General features: G+C 52.2%; 1 protein-coding gene across 3 annotated transcripts in view; it reads right to left on the reverse strand.

The window, feature by feature from the left end:
- CTBP2 (C-terminal binding protein 2) overlaps positions 1-15,328 on the reverse strand; it is a 167,302-nt gene that overhangs the window by 136,254 nt on the left and 15,720 nt on the right. Inside the window, exon 1 of one of the 3 annotated variants that reach the window (XM_027960500.2) lies at positions 5,450-5,623. The exons of the other annotated variants lie outside the window; for them this stretch is intronic. The gene's annotated coding sequence lies outside the window, so the exon portion shown is untranslated. Of the gene's footprint in view, positions 1-5,449; positions 5,624-15,328 lie in introns of those variants that run through there. 3 annotated transcript variants of the gene reach the window in all.

Consider the following 15,328-nt stretch of genomic DNA (forward strand, 5'->3'; position numbering starts at 1 on the left):
GAGTCCCAGGTCTCGCGGGACAGGCTGGCTTTCCCCACTGAGCTCAGGCCCTAGCTAGGTGAGGCCTGTGGAACGAGGGCTCTGTGAATGCGGTGCTGGGGTCCACTTGTGGAAAGTGTTTGGGGCCACCAGTTTCATTCCCAGAAAGATCAGGGGTGCCTTTCATGACAGCCACACCATGCCAAGTCACTGCAACACTTTTCCGACCCAAGGCTCGCTTCTAAGCTTCTCCAACAACTGCCACCTGGCCCCACCCCGTGTTTAGGTGGCTATCACTTGGCAAGTGTTACGCAGGAAGCCCTGCAGGGATGCTCACCCTCAGGGAGGGCCCCCCTGCAACAAGAGAGGGGAGGGTGATGGGATCTCCAGGACTTAGTGATAAATGAACTCGGCAGGTGGAGAAGTGAAAGGTATGATGCTGAGGCTGGGGACCTGGAGAAGTGGCCGCCTGCTCACTGAAGCAGAGTACGAGGCAGGGGTTGGTCTGGTGGATGATCAAGTTAATCAACTACCCAAACTCAGCGTTATTAGTTCACACTATCTGCTTTAACAAATGAACCCAAAATTGAATATCAACTCAACACAATAAAAGCTTACTTCTGTATCACAAAATGATCAGTGTTCCCAGTGGGTGGGCAACTCTTCACCTGGTGATTGAAGGGTCCAGGATCCTCACTTTCTCCTCTGGACTGGCCACACCCAGTTGACAATGCAGGTAAGAAAGACTGGATAAGGCACACTTGCTTCCTAACCACGTCTCCCAGGAAGTGACACCTACTGCCCCCAGGGCTCCACTGCCAACAACCGCCCGGGGTCTCCAGGAGCTGCCCAGGCGGCGGTGGGGCAGCCACCGTAGCAGGAAGTCCCCACCACTGACGCGAAGCACAGATCTCTGGTGGACATCTGGTCGTCTCCACCACACTTACACGTCCCAACTTGATCTCAAGAGAGGCTTATTTTGGAAGCAATATAGGCCTTCAGCTCTCTCTGAACACCATAATCCAAGGCTACCTGACCTTGAACCAAATCTGAAAAGAGACACCAGCAATTCTGGAAATACATCTATTAACTTCTCTTGTTACCACACAGCTGTGGCATTCACATGGAAATCTGGTCACAACTCGACTCTCACCAATCAAGTAAAAAGTTGAGCAACTGTCCTTTTATTGGAAAAGGTGTGCAAAATTGGTTTCATGGCCATCAACTCTAAAAATATCATCAAGGCTTAGACTCGGCATTGTTTAATAAGCCTACCAAGAACGGGGGGAAAAATAAATGAATTAAACTATGCCATATTATCAGTTTTTATGACAGAACTCAGTCCCCAAATGTTGAAAACCAATGAAATAACAGTGCTCTTGTTGAAGTCTTCAAGCCAACCTTGTAAAAGAAACACAAGAATTGCAATTTCACAGAGCCTAGCCCAGGACTGGGTGACTTGCCAGAGGTCACCCAGCTGGTGAGGGACAGTCGGGTGAGGGGGGTTTCCAATCAGTTTGACTCGGCACCTGGATCTGGGTCAAGATCCCAGCAAGTTTTGAAAACTCTCCAAGGCCAAGTCAAGCTCCCAACATCCTCACATCAGTATAGATTCTACTTCAAATGGCAAATAGAGCACCTTGGGTATAATATTCTTATAAGTACATCCGAATTGAAAAAAAAAAAAAAAAACTCCACTAAAACACGAGTTTTCATCTGCATAACACTTAACCAACTAATTCCACGACATTCAAGTGAGAACAGATGATGTACTGAAATATCAAAAACAAGAATCCGATTTGGTAAACAGTTGAGCGCTATTTTCACATCACCCTAATGAATTTAGTTTCAATGAACACAAATCAGCAAACACTCTGAAAATCTTAATGGTATGGTACAAAATGATGCTTTGAATGACAGCCCCAGAGAACAAACTCTTCTCCGCAAGTGACAGATACCACAAGAGGAAAATCAGAAAGGGTGAGTTAGTTCAAATCCACTTATGGCCCATGGATCTACACTTGACTCTGGGCTTGCTTCTCACACAGAGCTTCAGACTGTGAGTGAAGCAGCAAGGAGAGGCGCTCTGGGTCCCTGGATCTTGCTCAAACAGCTAGGCACAATCTGCTACCAGGTGCCTGGTTTTGTTCCAATACCTGTACAGCAGGTGGATCAGTACCCACAAAAGACGGTGCATAGATTTTGGGTCAAATTCTTGCCCAGAGCAGGCACCTGCCTCTAGCCAGCTCATTATGGCCCTCAGGGTCAAGGGCACTGCTGGGAAATATCTGGATGTTTGGGAAGTGTCTGGGATGGCAGGATACAGGTCAAGGTGGGTCCAGATTCCTCCAGAGCCCTGCTCACGTGCCCACCCGTCCTCTCGTCTGTGTCTCCACCCTGTCACCACTCTGTAAGTGGTACCCAAGTTAAATCTTGGCAGTGAGTTTACATCCACTTAGCTTTTAAAAAAGCATGCAATGACCAGGAGACAAGGAAACGCACTGACACCCCCAGAGAATGCAGAGGGTCATCACATTCACCTGAGTCCTGTGAGTTTTTTCATCTGAAAACCAAGGCTGTTGTTTGGAGGCTGTAATTAGAACATACTGGAACACAGCTGTAAACTGTAAGTCACTATGAAAAGAGTGGACTGGTCTTTTGAAATGACATTTCTGCCTCGGTTATAATAAACCAAAATTAAATCACTCAGTTGTCTTTGGGAAGAATTCTGAAGCCTACCTTCAAACCCAAGTGAACCCCACAGCTACATGGGGACAAGGAAGCACCTCCTTCCTGCCGTATCCTGCCCGAGCCTGACCTGGGGGAACCACAGCTGCTTAACTGAATCCTGAGTCCAACACACACTTCTTGGCCGCAGCCCCAAGACGGATCCAGCTTTCTTTTTTCCACTGGCAACGAAGTTTGCTTTCAAAGACAAAGGCATTTAAGACAACACCTGTATGATGTTAAAGAAACAAAAGACTACAGATGAGATTTTAAAAGCACGTGATCGGAAGGAAGGAAAGTGAGCATTCAAAAGCCACATCCTGGGGCTCTCGCTCCTAGGGTGCGAAGACTAAGGGGGCTCCCCAAAACCAGCCCTACACAGCCCAACTCCTAAACCTGTCACCTCTTTCCAGTCCAACAGCCATGCCATCAAGTAACTGTTTCTGCTCCCAACTCATGGGCGAGGGGGCACTGAGGCTTTGAGCCTCACACCAGAGTCCGCAGCAGAAAAAGCAGAGATGGAACCCGAGTGCACCCATGGAAGGCCACCTGGCACCTACAGCAGAGGGCAACGGGGCAGGAGGACTTCAGCAAAATGAGACTAAGCGTCAGGACAGACCCCCTGCGGCATTCAGGCCCCTCTGCTTTCTGCCGCCCTCTTCACCCATGTGGGCAGAGGGGGCGTCAGAGTATGGTCTGCCCGCTGGTCTGGTCAGTCTCCTGACCCCACCCCCGGCAATGGCTTCACCCCAACACTCAGCACTCAGCCCCCCAGGATCTGATGTGTGACTTTTCGACTCTCAGACCCTTTTCTTTCCATAATTCAGAGGCAGCAGCCGAGTGGCATCACGCACAAAGGGTCCTGGGGCACCCCCAACCCACTTGGTCCAGCTAAAGGGACCCTTTCCCAGGTCCAAGTATCATACGTGTGTTTGCTCCCTCCTACCCGGGGGCACCAAAACCCCTCCTCCCCCAGCACCTTCCACAGCAACCCCCTGCCTCTAAACAAGACAATTCCCTGGAACTCCTCCAGGGTTTCCTTCACTCCCCCTTCAGCACTACCCAACCCCCTGGTCCCCTCTCTCCCTCCTGTCCTGGTGACTTCACAATGGCCTTCGTAGGCCAAGAAATCTCACGCAGGGATACTGAACACCCTAGATTCCCGTGAGACACGGCTGAGCGCAGGATTCTTTTCCTACCAAAAAAACACACATGGGACCCTCCCCGCTCCACCCTCCCCTAGACTCGTACCATTCCTGGGGTTCACACCCCCAACCCAGGCACGGAGCCCACGGAGGTCCACAGGCCTGAGTCAGGCCCTACGGCTTTGTTTCCTAGGCAACAGCCACTCTCCTTTGCAGCTACACACTGACCACAGCAGAAGATTCTAGCATTCCTGGAGTTTCTTCTCGAGGGTGGGAGACGCCCGCTTTCCTTCCGGAGGGGCCCTGAGGCAGATGGGACCCTGGCAGCTCGCTCTTCCCCGGACACCTGTGTTGCCAAACTGAGGGCACTTTGGCTCCAGGAAAGCCTGGCAAAGGAAACAGCCCCACAGACCCTCACTTGGCGATGGGGAACCAGGCCGCTCTAGCCGGGCAGCAGAGGCATATCTGTCACCAACGACACGTGGCTGAGGGGCTGGGCCTCCCAAGAAGCCCCTCTCTGCCCCTGCCTCCGGCGTGTGGGGCAGGGAAGTTAGGAGTTGCCCGACTCTCTGAGGCCCTGCCTTCCAGCCCCCGGGCTTGGAAAGGGCCATGTGGCCTCAGCTGGGCGGGGAAGGGCCTCTCTACCTGACTGCCCATCAGAGCCACCTGGGAGCTTGTTAATCTGCCACGCAGGGTTCCACCCCGCAACCAGGGACTGAGAAACTCCGGAGGGGCTGGGCTCGTTTCCAAAGCTTCCTCAGGTGATCTCAGGTCCAGGCAATGATGAAAAGGATGGGGGCAAAGGGCGTGATGGCCTCCAAGGGAGAGGGGGGGGAGCTGGAAGGAGCCCATAGCCCAGCTCCCTCAAGAGGACTTCCCAGACCTCGGGTGGGTGAACGAGACCCCCAGCACCCAGGGGTCTGGGCACCCCTAACCCACTTGGTCCAGTTAAAGGGACCCTTTCCCAGTTCCAAGTATCACACATGTTTTTGCTTCCTCCTACCTGGGGGCACCAAAACCCCTCCCCCAGGGCCTTCCACAGCAACCCACTGCCTTTAAAGAAGACAATTCCCTGGAACTACTCCAGGGTTTCCTTTACTGCCCCTTCAGCACAACACACTCCGGTATTCTTGCCTGGAGAACCCCATGGACAGAGGAGCCTGGCAGGCTACAGTCCCTGGGGCCGCAAGAGTCGGACATGACTTAGCGACTAAACCACCACAGCACTACCCAGCACGCCTGGTCCCCCTCCCCATCCTGTCCTGGTGAGTTCACAGGGCCACCGTGAAGTCTTCCCTTGCCGGCTCACCTGCGCGTCCACTGCCCTCTGGCTATGTGGCCTGCTCCTTGCGGGCTGGTTCAGGCCACCAAGCTAGCTACGGACACTGCCCTGCCATCCCAAGGCTCGTTAGCCACAAGAATACAGAAGGCCCACCAGAGAGCAGGTGCCATGGAGGAAGTGGGCAGGAAGGAAGACGAGCCCATTTTCATAGGATTCGTGCCCAGGGCATCTTTCCAAGCCTACCTGCCGTAAGTCCAACTGACTCCTGACCCGCCCCCTGCAGCCCCCAGGAGAGCTGAATCCAGCAAACACTTACCACCTGCCCGGGAGCTGAGGACCTCGGATCGCGCGGTCTGTTACAAGACACCCTCCAAAACGCTGACTATTAGTCCCCCCAAAATAGCATCGCTAGCCACAGACATTCAGGGACAGACACATAAAACACATTCTCCCAAAACGGCAACAGGGCGTCTCCTGGGCGGTGCTGCCTACAGCCTGGAAGGGGCTCTGACTTCAAATAGGCTCCAGGCAGGGGAAGGGCGGGGGGAGCTACAGCTGGGAGGGGTCGGGTCAAAACTTTCCCCACCCAAACCTTCAGCCCTGACATCACCACCAGGAAACGAGATGTTTGTTTTATTACAAGGTCTCGAGTTCCTGCTGCTTCTTTACCTAGAAGCAAAAAATTTTCCACCTGGGTCCTCACACATCAATGTCACCAAAATTACAGTTCACCGAAATATCAAAACCACCCACAACTGCAGAGAAGATTAAAATGGGAAAGGGATGAGGAAATTAAGCAGATACAAAGAAAAGTAGAGGGAAAGTTCCGTTTGATCAGAACAGATTTTGCTCTTTTTTACAAAGCGCTATACTGTCTGCAGACCCAGAGTCCCCTTTGGTGCCACGGTGGTGACTGATCTCAGAGCCGGAGGCTGGTTCGGGGGCCTGTGAGGCCTTGCTGACTGTGGTGGGCTCAACTGCCAGCACCCTACACCCACAGTACCCTGCCGGAGCTCAGCCAGCTCTCAAGGATGGGGAACAGCACACACAATATCAAGGGTCAGACTTTATCTTTTAAATGCACAATGTGCTCGAGCCAAAAACAAAACAAAAAGCCTTCCCAAGATGCTTTCCAAATTCCAGAAACACACTGGGCTGGAAAAAAAAAAAAAATGGAGCCCTGTTTCCTCTTATTTTTAATCTTACTTTGGCGAGGTTCATAATAAAAGAGAATAACCTATTTATTTGCTTACCTTACTTGGAAAGACAATAAATTGGAAAGGCTTCATAAATCTCGCAGGGAATTCCTTTAAACAAGGACTGTCAGCAAAAATCCGTAAATAACCCTCTGCCAGTCTCCAGCAATCACCTCCACCACACATTCTTTTTCCTTCCTGCTTTTGTACTAATCTTCCAGCAAACAAATCAAATCAAGCACTAAAACGTTTTTATTCTTTATCAAGGTGAGGCTCAGAAAACATCCGGGAGTCCACCGGGACTGTTGACTTACTTAGGTGGCCTCTGAGAACAATCAGATGCAGCAAAGGCCCCCCAGGACAAGATGAGGGAGACCCCTGAACCCCCAAACCCTGCCACACTGCTCTCACTGATTTACAAAACCCAGGCTGGCAATGGGCTTTTGCACACAGAGCCAGGGACAGACATCAATTTGACCTGGAGCAAAGCTTGAACCTTATGAAACAGGTCCTATCCAGGTGGGGGACAGGCTCTCAGGTTTCCTCCACCTTAGCTCACCCCCCGGCCCTTGTAATCCCACTGTCGGAGACCTTCCAGATCCATCCAGGCAGCAGTTGGTCAAGTTCACTCATCCCCATGTTGACCAAGATGAAGAAAGACAGCTCAGAACTTGGAGATGTCCAGAGCAAACCCACAGCTCACCCAGCAGCCCAGGCCTTGTTCCCACCACGTTGACTTGTGAGGCACCTGATTAAAACGACCTTCAAAAACAGCCAAAGATGGACAGTCTCACGCTGAGGTTTCAAGGACTGTGCTAAAAATAAGCCTAAATAAGAGGCAGAGGGAGGCTCGTGGATAATCAAATGTGTAATCAATTTACATGTCAGGGAAGGATAATTACCATAACCAAAAAGAAAAGTTCTCCAAGCCAAAAGGTTAAGAAAGAAAATTAAATTAGCAAGCCACCACTACCCAACTACCCACATAGAAACAACATACGTTTTCGGAAAGGACAAGCCTCTTGTGTTCCTGGCAGCTTCCAGAGCCTTGAAACTTCCCTCCAGGACCATGATTCTTGGTCCTGGGTGTGATTCTTGGGTGTGAGACACAAGACTAGCGAAACCTAAGCAACTTGTCAGACTTGTGCACAGCCAGCAATACACGCAGCTGGTTAGCTGTGCAAGGGTTAGTCGCTCGCGGTGTCCGACTCTGTGCGATCACATTGTAGCCTGCCAGGCTCCTCTGTCCGTGGGGTTCTCCAGGCAAGAATACTGGAGTGGGTTGCCGTGCCCTCCTCCAAGGGATCTTCCTGACCCAGGGGTGGAACCCGCGTCTCTTATGTCTCCAGCATTGGCAGGCGGGTTCTTTACCACTAGCGCCACCTGGGAAGCTATGCAAAGGAACGGGCTTTTGATACAAATCCCACCAAGATTTCAAAGGGCTGTGTCCCTGCAGGCGACTGAGCTGTGTAGAAAGAACCTCATGTGCTGAAGATCAACCTCCAGATGGAAGGGTGCCTCGGCTGTTCCTATGACGAAGGCACCAAATGCATCTGTTCTTATCGTCTCCCCTCCTGGCTCACTCCCGGTGCTCAAGAAAAATTATTATAGACTCACCAAATTAACATATTTCTTGTGTTTCCAAGTGAAGGCAGAGGCCTTTCTTAATTGGCACTCTCTGAAATAGTCACTTGACAATTGGCACACCTTAGGCATGACTGCCCGCCGAAGCTAGTGGGGCCTGGGCACTCAGCAGCGGTTGCCCACTCCCTTCCCTCCAAGACCGCTGTGATTTCAGGACCCGTGCAAGTGAAGCAGCTTCCCGCCTTTTACCTATGTTAACCTGGGGAGCTACCCTGCAGAGACAGGAGCGGAGCCCCAGGAGGGCACAGGGGAGGCACCCCGGGTGCAGGAAGGACACGGGCAGGCCCTGGGGCCGCCTAGAACTGCAGTCCTACTGTGCTCCCCAGGACTCAGACAGCCACCGCCTGGGTGGGCAGGTCATGTGTACACAGGACCACCGAAGATGCTTCTAGAGCCCCTCCGGACAGAAACCACTTCCCTGCCGTTTAAATAAAATCCAGCCTTTGACTTTTCCTGTTAATAAATTCCAGTGTTTGGGCAACTTTTCTCCCCTGGGCAAGGATGGGAGGGCAGCGCAGTCTCAGCATAGTCATGGCAGCTTCTGGACCCCAGAATCTCCCAGCAGCCGGGTCCCCAGGCTGGGAGGACTCGGGTCTCCCAATGGGCTGGCAGTGTCGTGTCCCGCCCCCTCCCCCACCGCAAGGAAGAACCCTCAAGAGTGTGGAAGCCACTCAAGGACAAGCAGTTCAAAATGCTGCTTCAAACAGCTCTTGTCCCATTGGAGCGCCAACCTTTCAGTGACGAACCCCAGGCTCCAACCTCTTTGCATCTGGAAGCTCCTCAAACCTTCTAAGCATGTGGTCACATCTCTGCTGCACTCACGGCACGCGTGTCAGCTCACGGACAACCACCCCAAAGAGGCCAAGGATGCTTCGATGGGAATCTCAGGCCAGGAATCAAGGTCAGGGGGCATCTGAGCCCACAGGCATCAGAAGGTTTGCTAACAGTGAATGCACGCAAAACGCGCTGGGAGTCACTCGGCCCGGTGAGCCCTCTCCCTGCCCTGAGCGCTGGGGCACCAGGCACAAACCGCAAGCCCTGCAAAGACAGCTCCAGCAACAACCGTAACGCTAATAAGTGCAGTGATCCCCACTTAACAATTTCAAAAATTCAAAGACTCATTTCATAAAATTTTCCCCAAATGAACAGACACAGAGAGTATTTTAAGACTATGAAGAGTGAGCTGGCGGTGGCTTCCTTCCCAAAGTGCAACGGAGACCACTCATAAGCACATCCTCTGGGTGCAGAGGGGCCGGTCTTCATCATACACCTCCTCCTGAGAGAAACCAGGGTCCCCTGTGACACACAGGAGCTGGCAAAGGTGGCAGTGGAACCCAGGACTCCGGCTCCAGGGTGAGTCGCCAACCCAGGTGACCCACCGCTGACCCTCCCACAGGAAAGGGCGCTGGTCCCTGCAGGCTGCCCGCCAACCAGCCTCCTCGACCACAGACTGGGGGGCTGGCCTCTACCTGCGGGAAGCCAGGCTAGGCCGTGAGGGATGCCCTGCGCCCCTACAGGCACAGGGACCAGCCTGGGCATGCAGGAACCCGAGAGCAAACACTGCCTGGCTCTCTGCTCAGCCACTTCCACACCGAGAGAACAGGAAGGAGCCAGCGACCTACGGCCACTCCCAGGCCCTCTGGACCTGGAGCTGGCGGCCGTGGTGGGCAGAGGAGGCACCTGTCCCCAGGCACCTTCCAAGAGGGGCTGGCAGAACCCGGGGAGGAAGGCGAGCAGCTGTTGTGTGTGTGTGTCCCTGGAAAGTCCAGGGACAGTGGCCGGAGGTGTACCCAGGCCTGAGGTGTGGGTGTGGTATTGCCCGCTTGGAGGAGGAGGAGGGGGCACCTTAGGGGGCAGGGGGAATTAATGGAGCAGATAAAGATTCCAACCACAGAGTCTGCCCAGCCTGGGCCAACTTCCTTCAGTGCCCTTCACTTCCTTGAGTGTTCCTCCCTGCAGCGACACGGTGGGATCCACTCAGGCCAAGTCTGTTTGCTGAGCCTGGAGGGTCCCGCCGGCTCAGAGGGGACATGACAGATATCCGAGAAAACCCTGGCACCTCACATGAGCACCCAGGTACTTCCCCACACTTCCCAGGCTGGCCTTGCTACTGTCAAAGAGGGACAAACTGCAGTGGTGGTGGGCGGGGTGAGGGAGGGCGGAACCCCAAGGAGCTCCTGGGACCTCCCTTGGTGACCAAACTGGTCTGCAACCACATGGCTTTTGCACAGCGTTGGACAAAACATGCAGAATTGCACGCTGAAAGGGTGAATTTTACTGTACAGAAAGTATATCTATATAGCATTCTTAAAAAGTTGATCCCAGGACTTCCCGGTGGTTAAGTGGTTAAGACTCTGAACTCCCGGGGCATGGATTCAATCCCTGGTGGGGGAACTAAGATCCCACAAGCCACGCTGTGCAGCCAAAATAAATATAAGTAAATAAATTAAAGGGCTTTTCAGGTGATGCAGTGGTAAAGAATCCGCCTGCCAATGCAGGAGACGTTAAGAGACTCGGGTTCGATCCCCTGGAGAAAGAAATGGCAACTCGCTCCAGTGTTCTTGCCTGGAGAATCCCATGGACAAGAGGAGCCTGACAGGCTACAGTCCGCGGGGTCACAAAGAGCCAGATACGACTGAGCACAGCACAACAGTGAAAAGATAAAATGCCGGGTCTGGCGGCGTTACATCTGGCCCTCTCTCTTGGCCTCCCCAGCCCCACTGACTGCCCCACACTTTATACTCTTTACTCCAACAAAGAGAGAATAAGAATAATGATAAAAACAATAAAGCCCACACTGGAGAGAACTCAGGGTGCAACGTTGAGGGTTTGTCATGCATTAACACACTGAGTCCTCATACACATCAGAGGTGGATATGAAGAACGCCCACCCACCGCAAGGGCACAAGGAGGTAGGGACCTTCCCCAGGCCTGCAGCTGAGCCCCAGGGTGGCCAGGATGGAAGGTTCCATACTCAAAGTGTTAGTCACTCAGTCATGCCCCTATGACTCTCTGCAACCCCATGGACTGTGTAGCCCACCAGACTCCTCTGTCCATGGGATTTTTCCAGAGAAGAATACTGGAGTGGGTTGCCATTTCCTTCTCTAGGGGATCTTCCCGACCCAGGGATCAAACCTGGGTCTCCCACACGGCAGGCAGACTCTTTACCATCTGCGTCACCAGAGCCACACAACAGAGCCCTTCTTCAGGCCAGGAGAACAACCCCCAGGCCTGGAGAGGACCCACCCTCCACCCTTGCGCTCGGGATGCACCCTGCCCCCATCCCAGTTCTCTGAACTTCAGAGTAAATCCTCCTTGCTCTTGCTGGCAGCCCTGGCATCAGTCACACAGTAGGAGCTCTATTTGCTGAAGAAGCAGATCTTTGTTCAACAGGCAATTTTCAGAAGAAGCAAATGCATCTCAATGTCACAGCATCAATTTCCACAAATCAATCCCAATTGAGCTACCTTAGCATACGCTGTAAAAATTTTAAACCCTATGCATAAAATATTATACATCCATTTTTATTTGATCTACTAAGTTATAAAGCTTTCCTCAGTCTCTTAAAGGTGGTTTTCCCAGTAATGCATAACTGCTTAATTGGGAAGTGTACAAAACATAATTACACTGCCTCACACTACAACATTGCTTATGGGAATATCTCTGTTCATGCATTCTGCTTTATTTTGTATTTAATCTCTATTAAGATGTTTATATGAAAATAGATAGGTATGCTAGTCTTCATAAACACCATAAATCATAAAGTCATCTCCTTGCTAACCCGGGTCCAAAAGCAGCCCCCAAAGAGACGACTGGGGCCCGAAAGGCTCCCACTTCTCATATTTAAGCACAGTTTCAACGTGTGGCCCACTTAGCTCTGTGCCACTTTGCCAGGTAAGGGTGACAGTAATGGTTATTATTTCTCTCACAGAAAGTGGCTTGGCCTGAAACTCAAAAAATACCCCAAACTGCCCCCCAGAAACCAGTTACTCAAACCAGAAAGGGCAAATTCTTTCTTGTGCCCAAGACCACAGTTGCCAATCTCATATCAAGAGGCAGGTGGAGACCCCTTAAATCCTCGGTGGACACTGCATGCACATGGCCTTTCAAGTTCGCTCTGCAGCTGGCACAGGGCATGTGCCCCAGGTTCCTCCAGACCTCAACACGGGGGTACCACCCTGCACGTTTCTCTGCCTTGGAATGTGCACACACACATACTCCATCCCTAGAACTATCTGAACACACAGCCATTCTCTAAGCAGCCTGGTGTTGGAAAAAAAAGAACCAGTTCAGATTCTGTGCCATCGTTTATTAACTGTGGGCCCATCCCTGTATTGGGAAAGTCTCACCACCTCAGTAGAGGTCATCACTAAAACAGAACAAGCAAGTGTATGATAAGGTGTTCCTAAAAAGGGACCTACAAAGTGTATGATAAGGTGTTCCTACAAAGCTGTCCTCGATACAGCAACATAAGCGATCAGCCTCACTGAAGCTAATCAATAAATTCTATATTGATTCAATACTAATCAATATACTGATCAATAAATTCACCAAGGTAAAAAAGGATTTGCCACAAAATGTGTTTATCTGCATTTCTGAAACAGAAAAGTGTCATCCCCAAATCTGCTTGGCAACATGGATGAAATGATGCACAAGTGAGATTAAAAAGTTGAGGCAGACTTCACTGGCCCACGTGGTGAGGTGGGAGTGCCTCCTGCTGACCTCTGCCTTCAAAAACTGTCACCAACTCCGCCGCACCCGTCCTCAGCCTGCATATACTGACTTTCAAAGTACGCTCCACTGCCAGCACGGCTCATACGTTACCAAAACGTAATTTGTAAAAACAATTTCTCTTACCACTAGGCTATGACGCTCAGACCAGCCTCCTTCCCGTGAGCACTGCTGACTGGTCAGAAGAGACAGTTAAATGTCAAGTGCATCAGAACGAAGACCCAGCTCCAACACACACAATTTCCCTCAAGTCCCTCGGAATACTGAGTGCTGGTTGAGGGGGTAGAACCCCCGCTTAAGCCAAAAAAAAAAAGAGAGAGACTGGGTCAGGCAGAAATCCAGATTTCCACTTTGAGATCTATTCATTCAGATGGGGAAGAGTATTCAAATATAAAATCCTTCAATCATTGGTCATGCCAAATGTTCAGAAACTAGACTCAAGTTGTGTGGGTGTGTGTCGGGGGTGTGGTTTGTTTTTAAAGAAAGATGGTCTGCATGCAGTTGGCAGGCTCCGGATGGCTGCGTTGAGAACCCCCTCCCGGAGGTTCTCAGTCCGGGTGTTCCTTAGGCGGAGCCCCAGGAGACTGACTCCCAGCCAAGGGTGCCCTGGGGCTCCACATGCTCCAGAGGCCACCCTCTCAGGGCACCTGGGCAGCCAGCAGCCCTCCCTGGGGACTGTGAGTTACTCATGTGAAAACCACCAAGCCCACAGCCAGCTTCTTGCCACTGAATGTGCGCCCAACTCACCTGCTCCCTTCTGATAAAACAGCGCACAGAGGACTCCTCCCTATTCCTGTGTGTGTGCACACGCGCGCAAGTGCTTGCGTACTTAGTTGCTCAGTCGTGTCCGACTCTCTGCGACCCCATGGTCTGTAGCCTGTCAGGCTCCCCTGTCCATGGACTTCTCCAGGCAAGAATACTGGAGTGGGAAGCCATTCCCTTCTCCAGGGGATGTTCTGGACCCAGGGATCAAACCCGAGTTTCCTGCACTGCAGGCGAATTCTTTTGGTCTGAGCCACTAGGGGAAGACCCCAATCCCAACTCTCTGTTCTAGATGAAACGAGACACAGTGTGCAGAGGAGGGGCTGGGCAGGGGCAGGACACTTACTCAGTTACCTAAGAACCACCAAATCTGCACATATTACCACTCTTTCCCTCCATCACCAACGCAGACAACAAGAGTATCAAACAGCTCACGTTTGAACCCTTTCCACCTGCATCAGCCTTCCTTGCTGTGCACATTCGCAAACGTGGCAATAGGGCATTCTGGCCCCTTGCATTCCACCACTGGCTGCCTCCCAAGGGCGTCCGCAAGGATCATCTCGCTTTACAAGTGACGTTTCTTTTAACAGTGTGAATTAAGCCAGAAGAAACTGCTGGTCCACGAAATGACCAGCCACCCTGAAGGTGATGATTGGTCTCTTCCACAGACTCCGGAAGGACACGTTCCCTAACCCCAGTCCCCTGGCCCCAACTGTTTCTCGCTCACTTGACCCAATGGGGCAGCTGGGAGCAGTGGCACAGTTGGGGTGGGGTAACAGGTCCACACCCAATGTGCGCCTGGCCCCAGGGGGCAGCCAGGCCATTTCTAGGAGTGGGCAACCACCCTGTGAGGAGATGATTTCCTGGCCCAGATGGGGACACAGGAACACCCACGGCACAATGGACACCCAGCTGGACCAAGGCGGGTCACCGGCACTGCTGCTGACCGAGTGCCCACCACGTGCCAGAAAGACAAATCCAACACGTGGTTCTCTGGGAAGCGAGTTCACAGTTGCTGCGCTCCAGATGCTCGGACGCCCCTACTCCAGCAGGAGGAAGGGGGCACATGAAGGCAGATGTGTGTGGAGAAGGGGACAGGGAGGGGCCTTGTCCCAGACAAACCCCCCAGGGACGGGGCGGGTCAGGCGCTCCTCCGCTTTTACCTTGTCTGGGAAGAAGAGCCGAGCGCCATCACCAGCAGACCCCACGGCCCAGGGCACCGCCTGCTCTCGGGCCGAGGAGGCACAGTACCCAACCACTCACTCGGTCTTCCTTCTCCAGGAAGGGAAAGCAGGTCTTAAATAGAAAGCAAATATTTTACTGGGCATCCCTCAGAGGGATTCCACCATCTAAAAACAACCTCCTGAACGGATCATTGCTTAGGCCTTAGGAAGCACTCCCTACCCAAGCCAGCCTCCCCCCAGCCCTCCCTGCCCTGTTTAGGTCGGGGTTGTTTTTTTTTTTTTTTGGTATATAGTCTCATTTTTTTATTAATTTATTTTTTACTGAAGGATAATTGCTTTACAGAATTTTGCTGTTTTCTGTCAACTCTCAACATGAATCAGCCATAGGTATATATACATCCCCTCCCTTTTGAAGCTCCCTCCCATTTCCCTCCCCACCTCACCCCTCTAGGTTGATAGACAGCCCCTGTTTGAGTTTCCTGAGCCCTACAGCAAATTCCCATTGTAGGGCAGTATTTTTTTAAAAACACCAGGACCTGGAACTCTCACCCCAAACACTCCTTCCTGGGCCCCGCCCCCTTCACCTTCTGGTCCCCCCAACTCTGGGAGACTCATCCACCTCTTTGGTGCAAAGGATCAAGTCTCCCTCCCCCAGAGGACCCATTCCCCTAGGACAGG

Source organism: Ovis aries, chromosome 22, assembly GCF_016772045.2.
Source record: "Ovis aries strain OAR_USU_Benz2616 breed Rambouillet chromosome 22, ARS-UI_Ramb_v3.0, whole genome shotgun sequence".
NCBI classification, from domain to species: Eukaryota; Metazoa; Chordata; class Mammalia; order Artiodactyla; family Bovidae; genus Ovis; species Ovis aries.